Raw genomic sequence first — 18,512 nt, forward strand, 5'->3', positions numbered from 1 at the left:
CTGGAGCGGTTTAGCCATGGCCATTTATTTATACAGCCTAAGACAGGAGTGCTCACACTTTTTTTCAGCATGAGAGTTACTTACAAAATGACCAAGTCATAAAAGCTCTACCTAATACAAAGCCAAAACAAACTGCACTTTTTTGGAACCCTCACCACCCACAGTTTGAGAACCTCTTCTTTAAGAGAGACACTTTTACACAAAACTGTGAAAAAAGTGAAGGAAGATTTTTTAAACCTGTTTTTTTAAAGTTTCCAAACTGGAGTTTGCATTCTTTTCTGGTTTTGCAGTGATATTTACCAGCCTCTGCACGTTTACCAAACCAAACGCACATCGTGACAAACACAGATGCATTTGTGCACTTTTGTTAGACAAACTTCAGCCAAATGTGGCAGTAGGTCTGTTCTGTAGATCCGCTCTATGCTGTAGACCTGCTTTGTGTCAACACTGGAACACAAATTTAGACTGTTTTTGCTTCACGTTTGGTCTTGTTCTTTCTAATCAGCCGCACTGTGGGAGGGGCTTGTGTTCGCTGTACGCAGGAAGGAGCGAGAGCGTGAAAAGGCGAGGGGCGGCGTGCTGACGTGAGGCAGATGGACAGGTAGGATGTTTAGGAAGTTGAACCTGCCCTGTGATGCACGCTGGTACACGAGGGCACACGCTGTTACAGACGAGCCGTGCATAGGGAGCGTGTGTGTTTGTGATGTGCTGAGTCTCCGCGGGTTTCAAATGAGCGCACAGGCTGCACTGAGACGCCCCACACGCTCCTGCACCCGCTACAAGTTTATTGTAATGAAATATGATCACACTTGTTGAGTGTCAGACCTTGAGTGAGAAACAAGACCGAGTCCAAACGCGATCGAGTCCGAGACGAGATGAGTGGGTGATCTACCCACACGACCTTGGCGATCGACTGGTTGATCGGGATCGACTTAAGACGAAAGGACCGCACCGGGGCCAGTGCTCCGCGCTGCTCACACTGCACGAAGCACCAGTCCCAGTGGCCGCATGCGGCTCAGTGCATCTGTCGCCCGGTCGTGCTTTGCGGACACTCTCTCTTGCTCTCACTCAAGTCCAAAATAAGTCCTCATGTAGTCCTGATTTAAACCTGATTTAGACCTGATTTAGACCTGGTTTAGACCTGGTTCCCCTACAGATGCAGTTTGCTGCTTTGGCTGGTTCGCTCTCTGTCCAGTAAGTGGCTCTTAATCTGGTGACGTTGTTCACTGCTAAAGGCCCTGGTGACACCAACTCAAAATCTGATTGGTTGAAGCAACAGTTTCACACGCTATGACTTTGACTCTGCCTAGTAACAAGGGACGGCTGAAATGTGATTAGTCAAATGCTTTAATATGAAAATTCATGTCTGGAAGCAGCACAAGCATCAGAAAAGTTCTGAAAGGAAGCGGACAGACCATTTGGAATTATTTAATAATAATATAATTACCATCAGTCTGTGATTCAGATTCTTTTAGGCCAGCAGAGAAGGACTTGCAGGTCCTGACATCCCACCACTGGGAAACACTGAGGATGCTCGCTGTGTGTGACGTCGTCGTGTCCTTCAATGCACATGCGGGACACTTTTGGGGCGTTTATCGTTCACACTGGAGATCACATACAAGTCACATTTAATTGAAAATGTGAATCACCTCACAAAAAAAAATTTTATTTCACAAATAAATCTGAATTGAGCATTAAGCCCTGCAGTCTGAGCGTAGCCTTTCTGTGCGTGAATTCTCTCCATGAATGAAATTTTCAGTGTTGGAACATAATAGAGGGATTTAGAACTCAGAACTACTTCCTGTATTTTTATTTTTCAATTTTTTTTTCATTTTTCCCTCAAACTGCCACTTCACTGATATAAAACTATGATAAACATTGACCACAGCAGGTACACCAAAGTAATTATTAGAAAAAACAACAACAACACAAACCATCAAAGCCTTTATTCATTATTCTAAACTAGTATTGCAGTATTATTGACTTATTTCTGTGGTGAACACACAGTGGAGTACACAATAACATCTTCAGTTCTGGTAGTTGAACCCTGGGGGGCCCTGCTGTGTTTGGAGAAATCCACTTCAGCGTATGTGACTGCACTGGAGCTGTCTGCCATCTGCAAGTGGAAACGCGTTAACACAATCAGTGTACATCTCACTAATGAAACTACACTGCACATTTCACTAGGTTTATCAAGTTATAGTGTACAGTTTTACATCATGTTATTGTATATTTATGGAGAATTGTCATGTGGGAGCGAGTGTGATGTAGACTTGTGGGCGGAGCCTTGTAAAGCATCTTATAGCAAACCATAAGGAGAGGATGCACATAAAACCACTTCAGGCATGTTTTTGATGAGGGAACGTCAAAAACATGCTTTAGAACTTTCTGTATTTTTGTACCCTACATTACTTCTCTACTTTTTCCACTAAGTGACACTTAATTTATGTAAAACTATCATAAATATTCACTGCAGGTACAATCCACCCAAACTAAAAACATGAAAATCTGTCATACACTCTTCAACTTTCTTGAAAATCCAAATTTTTTAGAACTCTCACCTCTTGTATTTGAGGGTTTATTGTGATGTCAGGAGCTCCTGTGGGAACACAAAACACACATATAAGTTCAGACTTAAGTCCACATGTTGACTTTGCTGTGAGCTGCAGGTGTGTGACCTGGTGTTGTTCTCGCTCTCTTTCTCCTGTACAGTATGAGTGAGGTGAGTGTCACTGACAGGATGAGCAGAGCGCTCAGGCTCAGTCCTACGTACAGCGCCACCTCTGGAACAACAGACACACACACTCAGCTCAAGACAACATGAACATGACTTTAACCAAACAAGGAAACAAGAGTCTGTCAGAGGTGTAACTTTGATCAACAAGGAAAGTAGAGTAAAGTTACATTATATCCTGTCCTGCTCCTCTCACCTTAAACACATACTGTGCTCGTGTCTGTCTAACTGACACTTTGCAGTGACATCATGCTGGGGGTGTTCTTCCTGTATGTCTATGACAGAATCTTCAGAAGTTATGTTAAGTAGTTGTGTACATTGTGTGCACCACAATGTACACAATAGCAAACACAGCCAGTAAGTGTTAACGTTGTCTGAAAACTCAAGAAAAAATACAAAATACAAAATTGATTTAAACACATTTTCAGGAGCCTGTGTTCAGTACAAGTGTTGATGGTCCTGTATGGGAGTCAGGGAATGTTGACAACATCAGCTGCAAAGTATCAATACACATTCATCAAATTTTTCAATAAATATTTAGTTTGGCCCACGACTTAGTCCCAGTTTTTCATTTTGGCCTCTGTGAATTTGAGTTTGACACTCCTGTTTTACAGAAAAGAAACTTAAAACCACATGGCTCATTTGCATAAACTATAAGCGCTGAAAAAAATCATCTCTCTCCTTGTGCACTGATGCGATTCAGCTTCTGTCAGACTAACTTTCTCAACGAAGCTCCTAACTACAGTAATGCTTCAACAATCCATCAAGCAATGCAGCTTCATACTAAAGTCGTACTAAAACATTTTGACAGATTTTTGAACGCCGTGTACCAAATAAAATCGGTTTGAAGTCAGTAAGCACAACCAGAATTGTAATTGAAATGTAAGGTGCACTGGATTATAAGGCACACTGTCGATTTTTGAGAAAATGAAAAAATGATTTTAAGAGCGCCTTATATTCCAAAAAAATATCATAGGTAAGTGAGGAAGAACTATAGACCACTGCAAATTATTTAAAATTATCTAGTCTTGTTTTTCTGGTTTCTATGTAACTGGTGGAGGTTCTGTCAACTACTTGTTTCTATGGAGATGCCTTTGCTTTGCCTGAAATGTTCCACAGTGTGACATTAAACAACTCTACCTTACGTTTATTCAATGACAGGTGGTTTTATAGCTCAAACCTACCTCGAAAAATAGACATTCTGACTGTGAGCAGGGTCGCCTCTCTGGATTGGTCTCCACGATGATAGAAAGGTTTAACACCATACTGTGAAACATTCCAGACATTTAAGACAGTAAAAATCAGGTACGGGGCTTATAACAGTTCACCAAATGTTACTGGGGCCTTTTTACCATAAATCTTCTTTCGCCAAAACCAGGATCTAAAGACTGTGAAGGTCAGAACTTTAAATTTCCATCTGTCAGTGGAAGTTTGTGAAATCTCTGAGGTGATTGACTTGGGAGCCTGGATATTGTTGGTGTAAAACTGCGATCCCACATTGGAAAAACATGGACCTATATTTCCATAGTCTTTAATGAGATGCTGAACGCGCTGGAGCCAAAGAAAATGGAACAATTCTCACTACATTGACGACTGCGGTTAGACTTGACCTGAGCAGTTGAAGTTCAATGGAAAGAATACAGAGAAATAATACAACTCATTTGGTGTTCATGTTGTTTACGGTGAGGAGCAGGGATGGTACAAGATCTCGAGAGACCAAACTGCCACATTTATAAGGTTTTAAAGATTATAAATGGGCCACATCATGCTATTTTCTGATCTACGTTATAATGTTGTTTCCTCATCACAGACATATCTGGAGTTGGGTTTTATTTCAATCATACATGTTTAACTTCTCTCAAACAGAAAATACTCCTTGTGATGTCATGTGGTTATACAGGAAGTGCTCCATTGTGTTTTAAACTCCATAGACACTACTAAACAAAACAAGGTAAAAGGAGCTGCTAAGATGGAACAGAGCATTTTGAGTTTTGGAGATATAGACAGACTACTGTATTTTTCAGATGGTAAGTTACACTTTTTTATGGTTTGGGTGTTTTGCTGCGACTTATACTCCTGTGCGCCTTAAGGGCCGTTCACACCAAAGCGCCAAAAAACGCCTTGACGCCTCTATTTGGACGCCTTCGCATTTGAGTTTGGACGCCCCCAACGTGCGTATTTCACGCTGTGGACGAACGGGAGAAAAATACTTGACGCGTGTCCGTTGCCCTGGAAACAAGAGCCCGGTCCTGGTCTTTTCCCGAAACGATGTCAGACCAGACTGATAGAGTGTTTTTATGACATAAAACATCAGCGGAGGAGATCGGGTCGACGACTGGGGCGTATATATATTTATACTCCGCTGATGACACTGGATCAGTCCTGGTTTATTCCCGGTCTAGTCCCAGTCTAGTCCTGGTTTAGTCCTGGTCCGGTCCTGGTGTAATCCTCGTGATCGGCTCGGTGATTGTGGCGTATGTTTGTGGCTCTCGCTCTGGTTCTCGGGTCTTGCTTCCTGATAATAACGTTGCTGCTGCGTCACTGGATACTCGTCCCTGATTGGTTGACACGGTGCGCTTGACGTGAAAAGTTCAGCATTTTCCACTTCTTGATGCTGACGCCTTGGACACGCGTCTAAACCGCCGACGCCGAAGACATGCCGCAAAAACGCAGGACGCTCAAGTCGGGCGTCCAAATAGACTTTACATAGAAACTGGACGTTTTGACACCTTGGTGTGAACGGCCATTTACAGTATATGTTAAAATGTTCACTCTGACAGCTGCAAGAGGGCGCTCTGGACTTGTGTGCCAGTATCTGCTACTCCTGTTGGAACACCCACACTGAGCGCAGGAGATTATCATTCAAAATAGTATCTGGGGAACTGATTGTTTTTTTTTAACTATTGCCCTATAATTAGTCTGGTTGTAATAAATAAAATGAAATAAAACAAAGGCAAAGGAAAGGCTGCTTTGATTTTAAATTATATTAGGCCACTTATATCCCACACTGGCAAATACAGAGTTCAACATCGCACCCCCTTTATAGTTTTATTGTCCACACGCATGCCCCAACCATAGTCTTTCATCTGAGGGATTTATTTAATCCAGAGCCACGCCACGATCCGAATCCCCTCCGCAGACCCCTTTAAAACAGTCTTATAAATTCCAAATTAATGATCTTCAAAAATAAACGTATGTCCAATGGGCCGCAGTGGTGGCGTGTGCTCTCGGCACACACCTCCATCAACGCTCAAAGGCAAAGTACATGGATGGATCTCACCTGGATCGAGCTGGGTCCTGTCGGTCTGATCCTCAGCACCATTTACGTGGTCCAAATCGGTTCAGTTCCGTTAATAATCCGTGTTACGTCCTTTAAGTCCCGAACAGCTGATCGAATAAACAGTAACAAAAAAAAAAGAGCAGCCACAATACACTTTAGAAATAAAGAAAAATACACTTAATCATCTTATGTTGCCTGGGCTCCACTGTTCCTCCTGCACCATTGTCACTTCACTCTACTGCACATGTCTCCTGAAGAAAGAGCCTCTGTCCTGTCTGTATCATGTCAGTTGATCGCACCATTATAAAGACGACTGAGAAGACTAAACACAAATGCCCCCCCCCCCAAAAAAAAAAAAAAAAAAAAAATCATATTTTGCCAATTACAAGCTGCAAGTTGTGAAATCTGCAGCTGAAAATGGTAATAGAGCAGCAGAAAGAAAGTTTGGAGTAAGATACAAACTCGTGACAATCAGGAAGGTGTAACATGCAACTTTCCTGAAGTCACTGGATGGATGGACAAAGTCTGGACTTCAGTGACACTGAAACCATCCTGTCGAGATTCAGAAAGACCCGAATAATTCTAACTGGAACTGATGCTGAGTCTGACGACAGCGACACAGAAGAGGAAGCGGTGCTCTGTTTACCTCCAGAGGTCACAGAGTTGTTCAGAAGTGACACCGAGGATGAAGAATTAAATGGATTTAGTGATTTGGAGTGAGATGGAGAGTTTGGTAAACTTGTTCTGTTCTGTTGTTTATGTTATAGTTTATCTGAAGAACTGTTCATATGTGACGTTAACAGTCTGTTGTTCTCTCTTCTATTGTTATTACTAGAACTTGACTTTCAACAGGAAATGTCAGTTCCTGGTCTCTGATTTTATAAAATAATTTCCCCCCAAAAAGTGTGACTTATTATGTTTTTTTCTTCTTCATTACACATTTTTTGGCTGGTGCGACTTAAAATACGTTAATAATAAAGGGTTCCTCAAACATGTGTGAATGAAACAAAACAACTCCAGGTCTGTTTTTGAGGAGGTAACAGTTTTATAACATTTTTATAACAACAAGAGTTCATTTTGTGAGTTCATTGTGTGCCAGAGTAGACTTTGCCCACTGATTTCAGATTATATGTAAATATTAACAATTTCATTCATAAAAGGAGTTTTTGGACGTGGAGGCGACAGCGCTGGGTCAGAGATAAAAATCACCAGGTAAGAAACTCAAACATTATTATAGCGGGTGTCAGTACAGTCTATGGTGTGATCTTTTTTTTTTTTTTTTTTTATCAAAGCTGTTAAGAAACTAGTCACATTTACTTATATATGTGTACTTATATCAACTCTGTATATAAGAGCAATTTCAGAAAATACTTTATTATATTACACTATTTTCTGATCTGCTTAAAGAAAAGGTCAAGGGTAGCTAGTACCAATGTTGGTGTAATTTGGACTTTTAAGACATACATGGGTTATTTTTTGTATTTATTTTTATGCCAGATACATTGCATATATTTCATTACATAAATACTCAAAAATATGAGAAAAATTTGGCGGTCTACTTCTTATTTTCAACTTGAGTCATTTTATGTTTAAGCCATGTTAGCCTGGAGTTACATTTTTAATCAATCACTTCTGGAGATTCTTAATTGAAGTAGTCTTATTTTTATTCTTATTCTTAATATTAATTAATTTTTAATTTTAATTTTTTTATAAATATATTTGTGTGTTAAACGTGTGAATGAAACAAAACATAACTTCAGGTATGTTTGTGATGAGGTAAAAACATTAGAACTCAAAGACTCAAAGCTCACAAGAGTCTAGTTTGCATCAATATAGGACCTTTAAATGGTGAGCAGGCTCGCCTCTCCACAGATCTGATTTGTACCTTAAACTGGTGGAAACTTGTGCTCGACAATTTCATCTAGACACAGCAATAACAAAAAAAAAAGTGACATACTGTGACTTAAATGTTGTATAAAGTGGTAGTGTTGTTAGGATACTAAGATTCTGATACTTGGAATAGACTTTATACTCAAGTCTGATACCATAATTATTAAAAATGATCAAAAGTTACATACTGTGACTTTACTGGTGATGCAAAATGGACTCTTGTAAGCTTTAAGTCATGTTATAATGTTGTTACCTCCAGTGTTGGAAGGTAACTAATTACAAATGTAAAAGTACAAAACTTAAGTACAATCGGGGGTGAAGTGTGTGTGGTACGTGGGGGTACGCCGTCCACCCCCCGACTCACACGATGTGAGGTAAAAAATATATATATATAAAATAGCTACAACTGAAATGTTAAACTGGAGCTACAGGCAATGATGAAAACAACCTGCATAGGCTCATGATATCTGCACTGCTGTCCGGACCTGAACCAGGACTGAACCAGGTCTAAGTTTAGTCCTGGTTCAGTCCTGGTGTAGTCCTAGTTTAGTCCTGGTTTAGACCTAGTTTGGTCCTGTTTCAGTCCTGGTTCAGTCCTGGCTTAGACCCGGTTCATTCCTGGTTTAGTCCTGTTTTAGTCCTGGTTCCGTCCTGGGTTTTATTCTGTTTTAGTCCTGGTTTAGACCTGGTTTAGACCTGGTTTAGACCTAGTTTAGTCCTGGTTCAGTCCTGGTTTATTCTTGGTTCAGTCCTGGTTTAGTCCTAGTTCAGTCCTGGTTCAGTCCTGGTTTAGTCCTGGTTTAGTTCTGGTTTAGACCTAGTTTAGTCCTGGTTCAGTCCTGGTTTAGTCCTGGTTTAGACCTGGTTTAGTCCTACTACATCACTGAGTACAACTTCTAGGTATCTCTACTTAACTTAACTTAATTTTGGCAGTGAATACTCTTGAGGTGCTTCCTGCAGGGAGCTATAAAAGCAGTGCAGCTTTGCCTCTCGAGGAGTTCACATCAGTGTAGCCGGGTACACGTGGGTTTTCCTTAGTTTTCTGTTGTTTTTGCCTAATTGGAGCGCAGTTATTTTTTGTAAATATGTATTATTTTTGCCACGGTGATTATGAATACATTTTTAGTGAATGGAACGTTTTGAGTCTGCCTCCTGCTTAAGACCACACTGGCCAGTTTCCCCGCAAGGAGCATGACATAATTACTTTGAACACTATGAAAACCACTCATTCAAACATGGCTAAGGTGGGTAAAGTGTCTTGCCAAAGGACACAAAAACAGTATGCACCAACTTGCCAAGCCCACCCAACCTATAGGAACCAAAGAATAACATACAAATAGACGGAGAAGAAGTGTTGGCACTAAAATTTCAAACTCAATTTCTCAACACTAAGACTAGACTCAATACTGATTCAAATACTGTGATGTTAGTAAAAAACACTCTTTCTTTAGACAATAGAATGACATTTTCAGTATTAAATGGTAGTATTTTTCCTTCTATTCCCAGAATTTTTCTATTCTACTATCAAGCAACTGATGTTTATGTGACTTTGAGCAAATGTGTTGAAATATTGGGACTCAACCCAAACCGACGCACAGTAAAACTAATGTGTGGCACACCTGTGCAGCTGGCCGTCGTATCTGTGGTGGCGCGCCTTGTGGACATGCGGTTTTGTTTGTGTAATGTGTTAAAATCAGCCTTCGTTTTACTTTTTACACTTAAGTGCACTGTTTAGGACCTGTTTGAAATGGCCTACACACTCATTGGTTATACTGGACATAGAAGATTTTAGTGCTTTAGTGGAGCTTTAGTGGAGTTTGGGACTAAAGCACCTGGATGCGTGTACGTGCTCTGGATGAGGAGCTTTGTCTTTGCACCGTGTCGGTGTGTATGATCCGTGATCTGTCTTGTTCACACTGGAGCATTGTTTGTGCACTTTTAATGAGTAGCTATAAAACTATTCGTATTGTGTCTGTTCTGTGAGCACAGGACGCCACGCACCTTTTCCTTAACCATGGATTAACCATTAACCAGTACAGGTTTACCCGCGCATCACTACTATCCAAGAACAGGTTTGATGAACAGTTTGGTCAATCATCACTGCCACACTCCTCCATGCATAACTTGAGACATCCATGTAGATTCATTGGGGATATTCAAGGTACACACAGTGTGTACAGGCGCCCCCTGCAGGTGCCTCTGTGCAGGTTTATCCTGTACAGGCTTTACATGTTAATCATGCGAGGATCCTAATCATGTATTCTTGTAACGCGTCTGTAAAACTACATAACGCTACACGTGCACATGCTCATGTCTATCACTTAGATTTGACTGTGGTTTTATATTGATATTTTTCAAATACTTCCCCAAATACATGTGTTAGTACGGCCTCGGTGTTATGACGGTGTGCTATACCGCACACACCACACACCGCGGGGCAGAGGCATGTACAGTTAGGGAAAGGAAGTGAAATTCTTGAACCGCGACAGCCCTAGTGTTGCCAGTAAACTTGTTTCAAGTTTTATTATAGATTATAAGACTACATCATATTAGTTTGTGTGTTTTAAAGTTGCACTTAATAGAGAGAGAGAGAGAGAGAGAGTCCTTTAAGGGCCCAACCAATGAGAGGCTTTGCTTTCTTACTTGATAAATGTCTTGATTATGTGAAAACATTTATACCAGGTGAGAACAGCTTTTCCATCATGTCTAATATTTTTAAATTAAGAATAAATGTGTTTTACAGTGATTTGAGGTGAACATGTCTGCCACAGATTCTAGTAGTTTATGTTTTTAAAGACATTTGAAATGAAACATTACCCTATCATGAGTACATCATTGTACTTGTGTTTTGGTGAACATTGGAGATGAGGAGCCACTCCTTCTAGTAAAACAACTCTGGAAGAGTTGAAGTCTGACACGTTTAAGTCACGTTGTCTCCTTGCGCCCTCTGCTGGTAAACCTGGTGTTTTGTACTGACTTCCTCAGACAACAGCAGATCATTTCATTTGACCATTTGGCTGCAGAATTATTTTAATATATAGCATGACAAACCAGGTCAAATATAGATTAAAGGGCCCATATTACACCAAATTTACTCATGTGAACTTGAAGCCATGTTCTAATTGTTACCAGACCTGGAGTTGTGTTTTTGTTTCTTTCGCACATGTTTAAGTAACCCGTTATTATTAGTCTGTCTGCACCTCTAAAGCTCAAAATGCTCTCTTCCACCTTGTGACATCATCTGAGGGAGTATGTGCTCTTAGACTTGCTCTGATACAGCTCAAGATCATTCTAAAGCTATTGAGGAAAGGCTCTTTTTTGTATTGATACAAGCTCAAATGAGTTTCTAGTTCCAATACTAGTTTTAGTATCAATTTGTACCAGATTTTTTTTACTTTTGAAAACCCTATTGTCTTATCAAAGGTCAAAAGTCTTCAAAATGGCCCCGATAACAGGATACTGAAGCCAGAGAACATACATTTCGACATTATTCAATTTGATTCCATAGGACTAGTTCAGAACAAATTGGACAATTTTGTGTTAAATGTGTTAAATTTGGATCCATAGTGAAAGAAAACAAATATTCTGTCAATGTACAAAGAAAAAACTGTTTTTTTGTTTTTTTTTGTAGGACTATTTTGTAGGACTATTGAAACTATATATATATATATATATATATATATATATATATATATATATATATATATATATATATATATAAACTACAATAATTTGGACTATTTTAGCCCTGGAACTGCAGAACTGAACCACAGGTAAAAGGAGCTGTTAACTACAGCATCGTGACATCACAAGGTGGAACAGAGCATTTGGAGATGTAGACAGACTGATAATAAAAGATTACCCAAATGTGTGTGAAGGAAACAAAACACAACTCCAGGTCTGTTTTTGATGAGGTGACACATCATGAAATGGCTTAAAGGGCCCATCTCATACAAAATAACTCTTTTCACATTGTATCTTCTGCACATATTCAAGCACAATTTGGTGGTGTCGGTGGCAAGGGGGGGGGCATTTGAGGGCCGTGCCCCCCCAGCGGCCACTGGTGCCCCACCCCCCAGCACAGGCCGTTATTATTACTATTTTAAAATGATTTTGATTGGTGCATTTCACTTTGGGCTGAGGGCACAAACTTAACTGTGACATCAATGACATCACAGTCTCTGTTTATTTAGTGTAGTGTGATTGGACAACTGTCCTGTCACTCACGTCACGTCAACCTGCTGCGTCAACTCGTAGCAGCTCCACGATTAGCGGCAGCTGCTACTTCAGCCTAAAGCTCCACACAGGAAGTGGCGAGGACAGAGTCAAAGAGCGACACACTGACAGACCTGCCGCCGGGACCCGGGGCTGTCGCTACCGCTGCCGGAGCCGGGACATTCCTTGCCGGGAGCCGGGACAGTCTCCGCCCAGACTCGGGACAGTCCCTGCCGGAACCCGAGGCAGTCACTGCCGGGACTGGGGCAGTTGCCACCGGGCCGGGGCTCTCGCTGCCGCCGATGGGGCCAGGGCAGTCGCTCGCTGCTCTATCCGCCTTTGCCCGCTCGTTTCTGGGTGTAAAAGTTTGACCTGAGCATAGCGCGCAGAGGCATAATTCTACCTGGTGTCCTGGTGCTGATATGGACTGGCCATAACTTTCAGATGTCTGTTTCTGGTATTTGTTATAATACTATAGACTAGATATATAATACATATATTATTCATAATATATATTTATAATTTTGGCTTTGGTGCCCCTCCCAAAAATTATACCACTAGCCACCACTGGTCCTGGTTTAGTCCTGGTTTAGTCCTGGTTTAGTCCAGGTCCCTCAAGTCTCAGGTCTCTATAGGACAGGACTCACTACAGCCCTGGTGCTGCCCGGTTGCTTCTTTCAGTGATGTTGTTCAGAGGTGTTTTTGACGAGAGGCTGTTGTTTAATGTTTACGACCAGTGGCAGGCCTTCTTGTTTTTAGTTTTTTATTAATTTCCTTTTATTATTGTCTTGTGTGCGTATCGTCTACCACACAGCCTCAACAACTATTGCAGCTAACAATAATAATAATTTCAATAAAATAATGATAATTATAACAACACATAATTAGCCTAATACTGTTAAAAAAAAACGTGTTTGATAGTTGATTTCTGCTGTGTATGACTCCACCGCGTTAAAATATTTCTCAAATGGCAGTGCCCCCCCTGCTGGTGACCCTCGCCCCTCCAGTAGATGTGCTCTGACACCGACTCTGCAATTTGGGTTTTAGAACATTACACAATAGTTATGAAATCTTACTAATTTCTTGGAGGCAGTCACAGACCAGGAACTATAAAAGGCCGACTATTCCGCCCTCCAAACGTGACGTAGGCTCTGAGTGAGCTGCCCTTCCTCCGCCCATCTCAGGGAGGGAGGGGGAGACAGGTGTGCGACCTGTGGCGTAAGTGTACAGCTCTGCAGCCCCACAACCCTTTTAGCGGTCTGATAGCAGTAGGAATAAACTTTTATTCATCATGGAGATACAGTGCGTTCATCCTTATGTGTTGGACCCAGAATCATACGAGGACTTTGAGGTGCAAGAAGCACAAGCACATCAGCTGAACCTTACTGATTGGTAAAGTATTAATAAACACGAGTAGATAAACTTATTATATCGTGTACACTGCAGTGTAGAAGAATGAACTTATGCTGTCACTATTGTTTAAGTGATCATGTGGGAATTGTCAACCAATGCGGAGTGGAGGCGGGATGGAGGCAGTGGAGCAGGGGAGGGTGGCGGGTGCGAAGCGCTTTCTGCTATGTCAAACGCGTCATAGGTGTAGCTGGCTGTGTCATCGTTATAGCAGCTTTAGTTCATTGTCACGTGGGAGGGTGGCAGAAAAACGCTGCAATTTCTTTAAAAAAAAAAGCCGAATCAATCTAAAAAACACTTCGGCAACATATACAAGGCCCACATATCACTCTTAGAAGGTAGAAAGCTCTGAAAAGTTGATTTTACATGAGATGGGCCCTTTAAACCTCACAAGTGTTACACAAGGAACTTTAAATCCAAAATAAAGTGAGAGTATAATAATAAAACTTCTTCTCTTCACAGAATGTGGACCCCCCTCTCCCTCGCCTTGTCCGTCCTTTCTGCCGTGCTGCTTGGATGCCCCAGTGGCGACAGCAGCAGGATTGTGGTGCTCCCGATGGACGGCAGCCACTGGCTCAACATGGAGCTCATCCTGAGACAGCTACACGCCAGAGGCCATGAAATCACCCTGCTCCGCCCCACAGAGAGCCGGTACATCCCCGAAAACTCCACTGTGTACACCTCCATCAACATACGCACACTGAAGTACAAGGAGGACTACAACAGTATACTTACATGTGTCATGGAATGTCGTAAGAAGTCACAGTTCGTGAGTCCCTTCTGTCAAAAGTACATTCTCACTAAACTGTTGAGTAAGTTTCACAGGATGATTGCTGATTCCACCGCGTTTCTTCTGGATGATCCTGTCTTTATGAAGAAAATGCATGACTCTCAATTCGACCTGATGTTAACGGACCCCGGTTTGCCCATCGGTGCAATCCTCGGAAGCTATCTCAAGTTACCGATGGTTTTCAATGTTCGTTGGATAAACAACCGGAGACAGCCATTTCACGATGGCGCCTTCACCATCTTCTTACATTCCACAGACGGGTTCAGAACTTACAGACAAGATGGACTTCATGGACAGAGTGAAAAATGTCTTGTTCCAGATATTCAGCCAAATAGAGATGCAGTTTGTCATCTCCCCAGCATATTCCAATCTTATCGAGCGGCACTTCCCTCCTGGTTCCAGCTTGTTGACTTTGGAGCTCTCAGCGGACATCTGGTTGGTAAGATCAGATTTCGTCTTCGAGTTTCCGCTTCCGACAATGCCCAACGTGGTCTATATCGGTGGGTTCCAGTGCCAAGAACCCTCTCCGCTTTCGGATGAGATGAAAAAGTTTGTTGAAAGTTCCGGCGATCACGGAGTCATTGTAATGTCCACAGGAAGTTTTGTGTCCGTCTTACCTCGAAAAGCGACCGAGGCCATCGCGGCAGCATATGCGGAACTCCCCCAAAAAGTTATATGGAGGTACACCGGACATCCACCAACTGCTTTAGGCAACAACACTTTACTGGTGAAGTGGTTGCCTCAAAATGATCTCCTCGGACACCCCAAAACCCGTGTGTTCGTAGCTCACGGAGGCACAAACGGTATATATGAAGCCATCTACCACGGCGTTCCTGTAGTAGGGCTGCCGTTGCTTTTCGAACAGTTTGATAACGTGCTCCGCCTACAAGCGCGCGGGGCTGCCAGGATGGTTGAGCTGAAATCTATCACCAAAGAGTATTTCCTGGAGGCGGTTCAGGACGTCATAGAGAATCCGTCGTACCGTGAAAACATTCAGCGTCTTTCGAGACTGCACCGTGACACGCCAATGAAGCCAATGGACACAGCCTTGTTTTGGATTGAGTACGTGATTAGAAATAAAGGCGCGCCCCATCTTCAGGCGGCGGGCTACAAACTGCCGTGGTATTCCTACTTCTGTTTGGATGTAGCGGCATTTTTGTTCACCATCTTAATTGCCGTGGTTTGGTTGTTCATGTTTTGTTGTAGATTACTGTGCTGCAGGAGATCAAAGAGGAAGATAAAAGGAGAATGAATAAAACTAGGATTTGTATTTATCTTTTTTGTGTTGTATTTTAAAGTTAATCAAGTAAAATTTTAGAATAAAATTTTCAAAAATAAATAAAAGACACAGAGGACCACACAACTTACGCGGTGTTAAAAGCCAGAGAATAAAAGTGGATCTTAAGACGAGACTTAAAACTCTCCACTGTGGGGGCTGTTGGGACATGGGGGGCAGAGTGTTCCAGAGTTTGGGGCCAACCACAGAGAAGGCCCTGTCCCCCCCGGTTTGAAGTTTCGTTTCAGAGCCCACGAGGTTGAGTTGACCCTCGGACGTCAGAGCGAGCGCTGGGATGTAAATTTGGATGAGGTCCGAGATGTACTGTGGGGCCGGTCCATTCAAAGCTTTAAAAACAAACGATAAAATCTTAAAACCAATTCTAAAATTAACAGGAAGCCAGTGCAAAGACGCATGAATTGATCGGGATTGTGGACTTATTCTCTGTGTTTTTAATGTTTCATTCGTGTTAATTCACCCTGTAATACAGAAGTAGTGCAATGTTTGGACCTTGGAGTGTCAATGGGTTGAGATATGATGTGGTGTGGACTTTGGGTTGTATATGAGGGGTGGGTCTCCAACCTTTAGCATATGCCAGTCTATGGTAAACATGTGTCGGGTCAAAATTGTGTATGTTTCTGCAGAAAATGCTAAATCAACAAGTTATGCAGTCAGATGACTAGAATAAAGGCACCTGTTTTCTGTGAATAGTCAAAATGGGGGACATCGTCTAAGGGGGCGTTGTCAGGGGACGACGCGAGATATGCCGTGTGGCTGAATCATGCAAATCTACTTGAATCCGAGACCTGTACCTACCTGAACCAATAAAGAGACATGTCTGAGAACTGTTTTAACTCTCCAAGACTCTTTTTTAAGACTCTGTTCAGGTTGCCTCCAGGAGAAGCTGACAGGATAGTGTGCTTTCTTTTTTTTTTAGTTCTTGTTAAAAGTGATGTCACAGACTTTTGGACAAACTGTAGTCAGTAAAGTGCGTTTTGTGAGATGCCAGAATAAAATGATGGAGTAAGAAAGCTTTCAGAAATATTTGTGCGCATAGAATAGAAATCCGTGCGTATTTGGCTGTAGTTGTGCATAAAATAATTATTTGTAAACTCTTGAATGATTCCAGTCATACATAAAATATGTTGTGTGTATTTTATCCATCAGAATACGAATTGAAAAATTACGACGTCAAGAATTACAATCACGAAATGAAAATGAACGATTACGCTTTCATCAGTATGAATACAAATTGACAGACACGACTTTACTGTCAAAAATATGCTGAAATGTCCCAGTTTACACCAAACACTATCAAACTGTCCTTGTTACACACAATGGGTTATAAATGAGTTATAATGAGTTATAATGAACTAACAAATCCATCCACGACACGACACAATGACGTTATACTTACCGGTAAATACATACACCAAAGTGTTGCCTGTAAACATGAACATTACTTGATGCTGGCAGCTGCATTAAACTGTAATGTGTAACATTTCATTGGCTGTGACGTCTGTAACCAGGACAGTTTGATAGTGTTTGGTGTAAACTGGGACATTTCAGCTTCCCGAGGAACTTTTGGTCAGCCTACTTCAGTGACCTGTGTCTGTGGATTGATTCATGTGAGAAATGCAGCTGAGATGAAGGTTAAGACTGACTGATGCTCACTGTGGCTGTAGCTGTGAATGTTTCAACCTGAACATACAGAGAACCTGATATTTGCTAATTAGTCCTGGGATAACGTTACATCTCATGTTCGCCAACTGGCTCCACTATGTTTCTACTAACATATAGGTGCAATTTCTCGTTCAGAGGAGTTATTTCTACACAATATTACATCATTATCGGGCTGCGTTCGAGTTAAACCTGAATTCAATGTGGCGAAGACAAGAGATTTTTTACAATATTTTTTTTAATGAAACCGTCAAACTTGTTGGTCGCTGATGTAGCTCCTCCTTGTGCCATTCACTCTCTGTTTTTACTCTCTGCTACAAACTTAAGCCTGCGCAGTCTTGATCCTGATCAATGTTGTCTTTTTGACAATAAAGTCGAGTCTGTGAATTCGTATTCGTACTGATGAAAGTGTAATCGTTAATTTTCATTTCGTGATTGTAATTCTTGACGTTCGTCAACTTTTCAATTCGTATTCTGATGGATAAAATGCACACAATATGTTTTATGTACGACTGGACTCATTCAAGAGTTTACAAATATTTATTTTATTGCAACTACAGACAGATACGCACGGATTTCTATTCTATGCGCACGAATATTTCTGAAAGCTTTCTTACTCCATATAAAGACAGTAGTCCCGGCGTGATGAAATAAAAGTGCGCATGACTTGTTCAGAAAGTTTAAAAAGGTTTGACTCTGGATTAAAGCCGCAAATGATAAAAACTTGATTTTAAAACACCATTGATCTGATCACATAATCTTTGAGGGGTCCCACATTAAAGAGGGTACAAGAGGGTACAACCGGATCCAAACAGTATCACCTCAGTCTTTGCTTCATTCTGTTTTACAAAAAGTTTTAGGCCATCCAAGCCTTGACGCCAGATGGACAGTCGAGTAGGAGTGTCAGGCGTCAGGGATCTTTCTTTGCAAGTAAATCTGTCAATCTTTCTGGCAAAGGTTTTTTAAAAATTTCTCTAAGTAGGAGCAGGTAGAGTGCAAAAAAGCATAGGCCCCACGTACATTTCGATTTTCAACTTTTAGCTTTTATAAATGTCTACTTCAGAGGCAAAGCAGTAAAGATGGGACAGTTTGAACCAATTTTGTCCTCTGATCTTTTTTCATAACTTTTATAAATGTGTAATTTCATTGCGGTCAGTTTGTCAAAGATTCACTTTTGTCCAGCTCATTGTGCAACAGCAAATTTTCCAGGTTTAAAACTGGTACATTCACACAGTTG

The 18,512-nt window shown here is 41.4% G+C and overlaps 1 protein-coding gene and 1 pseudogene across 1 annotated transcript in view; one reads left to right on the forward strand and one right to left on the reverse strand.

Moving 5' to 3' along the window:
- Positions 1 to 1,931: 1,931 nt before the first annotated feature.
- LOC110160231 (uncharacterized) overlaps positions 1,932 to 18,512 on the reverse strand; it is a 31,600-nt gene continuing 15,019 nt past the window's right edge. The window contains exons 9-11 of the transcript XR_008632565.1: positions 2,679 to 2,783; positions 2,562 to 2,599; positions 1,932 to 2,116 (exon numbers count right to left, since the gene is read on the reverse strand). The gene's annotated coding sequence lies outside the window, so the exon portion shown is untranslated. The remainder of the gene's footprint in view (positions 2,117 to 2,561; positions 2,600 to 2,678; positions 2,784 to 18,512) is intronic.
- On the forward strand, positions 7,219 to 16,421 carry LOC110160229 (UDP-glucuronosyltransferase 1-2-like; annotated as a pseudogene).

This window comes from Boleophthalmus pectinirostris, unplaced genomic scaffold, assembly GCF_026225935.1.
Source record: "Boleophthalmus pectinirostris isolate CB_2022bp ecotype Guang Dong unplaced genomic scaffold, ASM2622593v1 HiC_scaffold_20, whole genome shotgun sequence".
Lineage (NCBI taxonomy): Eukaryota > Metazoa > Chordata > Actinopteri > Gobiiformes > Gobiidae > Boleophthalmus > Boleophthalmus pectinirostris.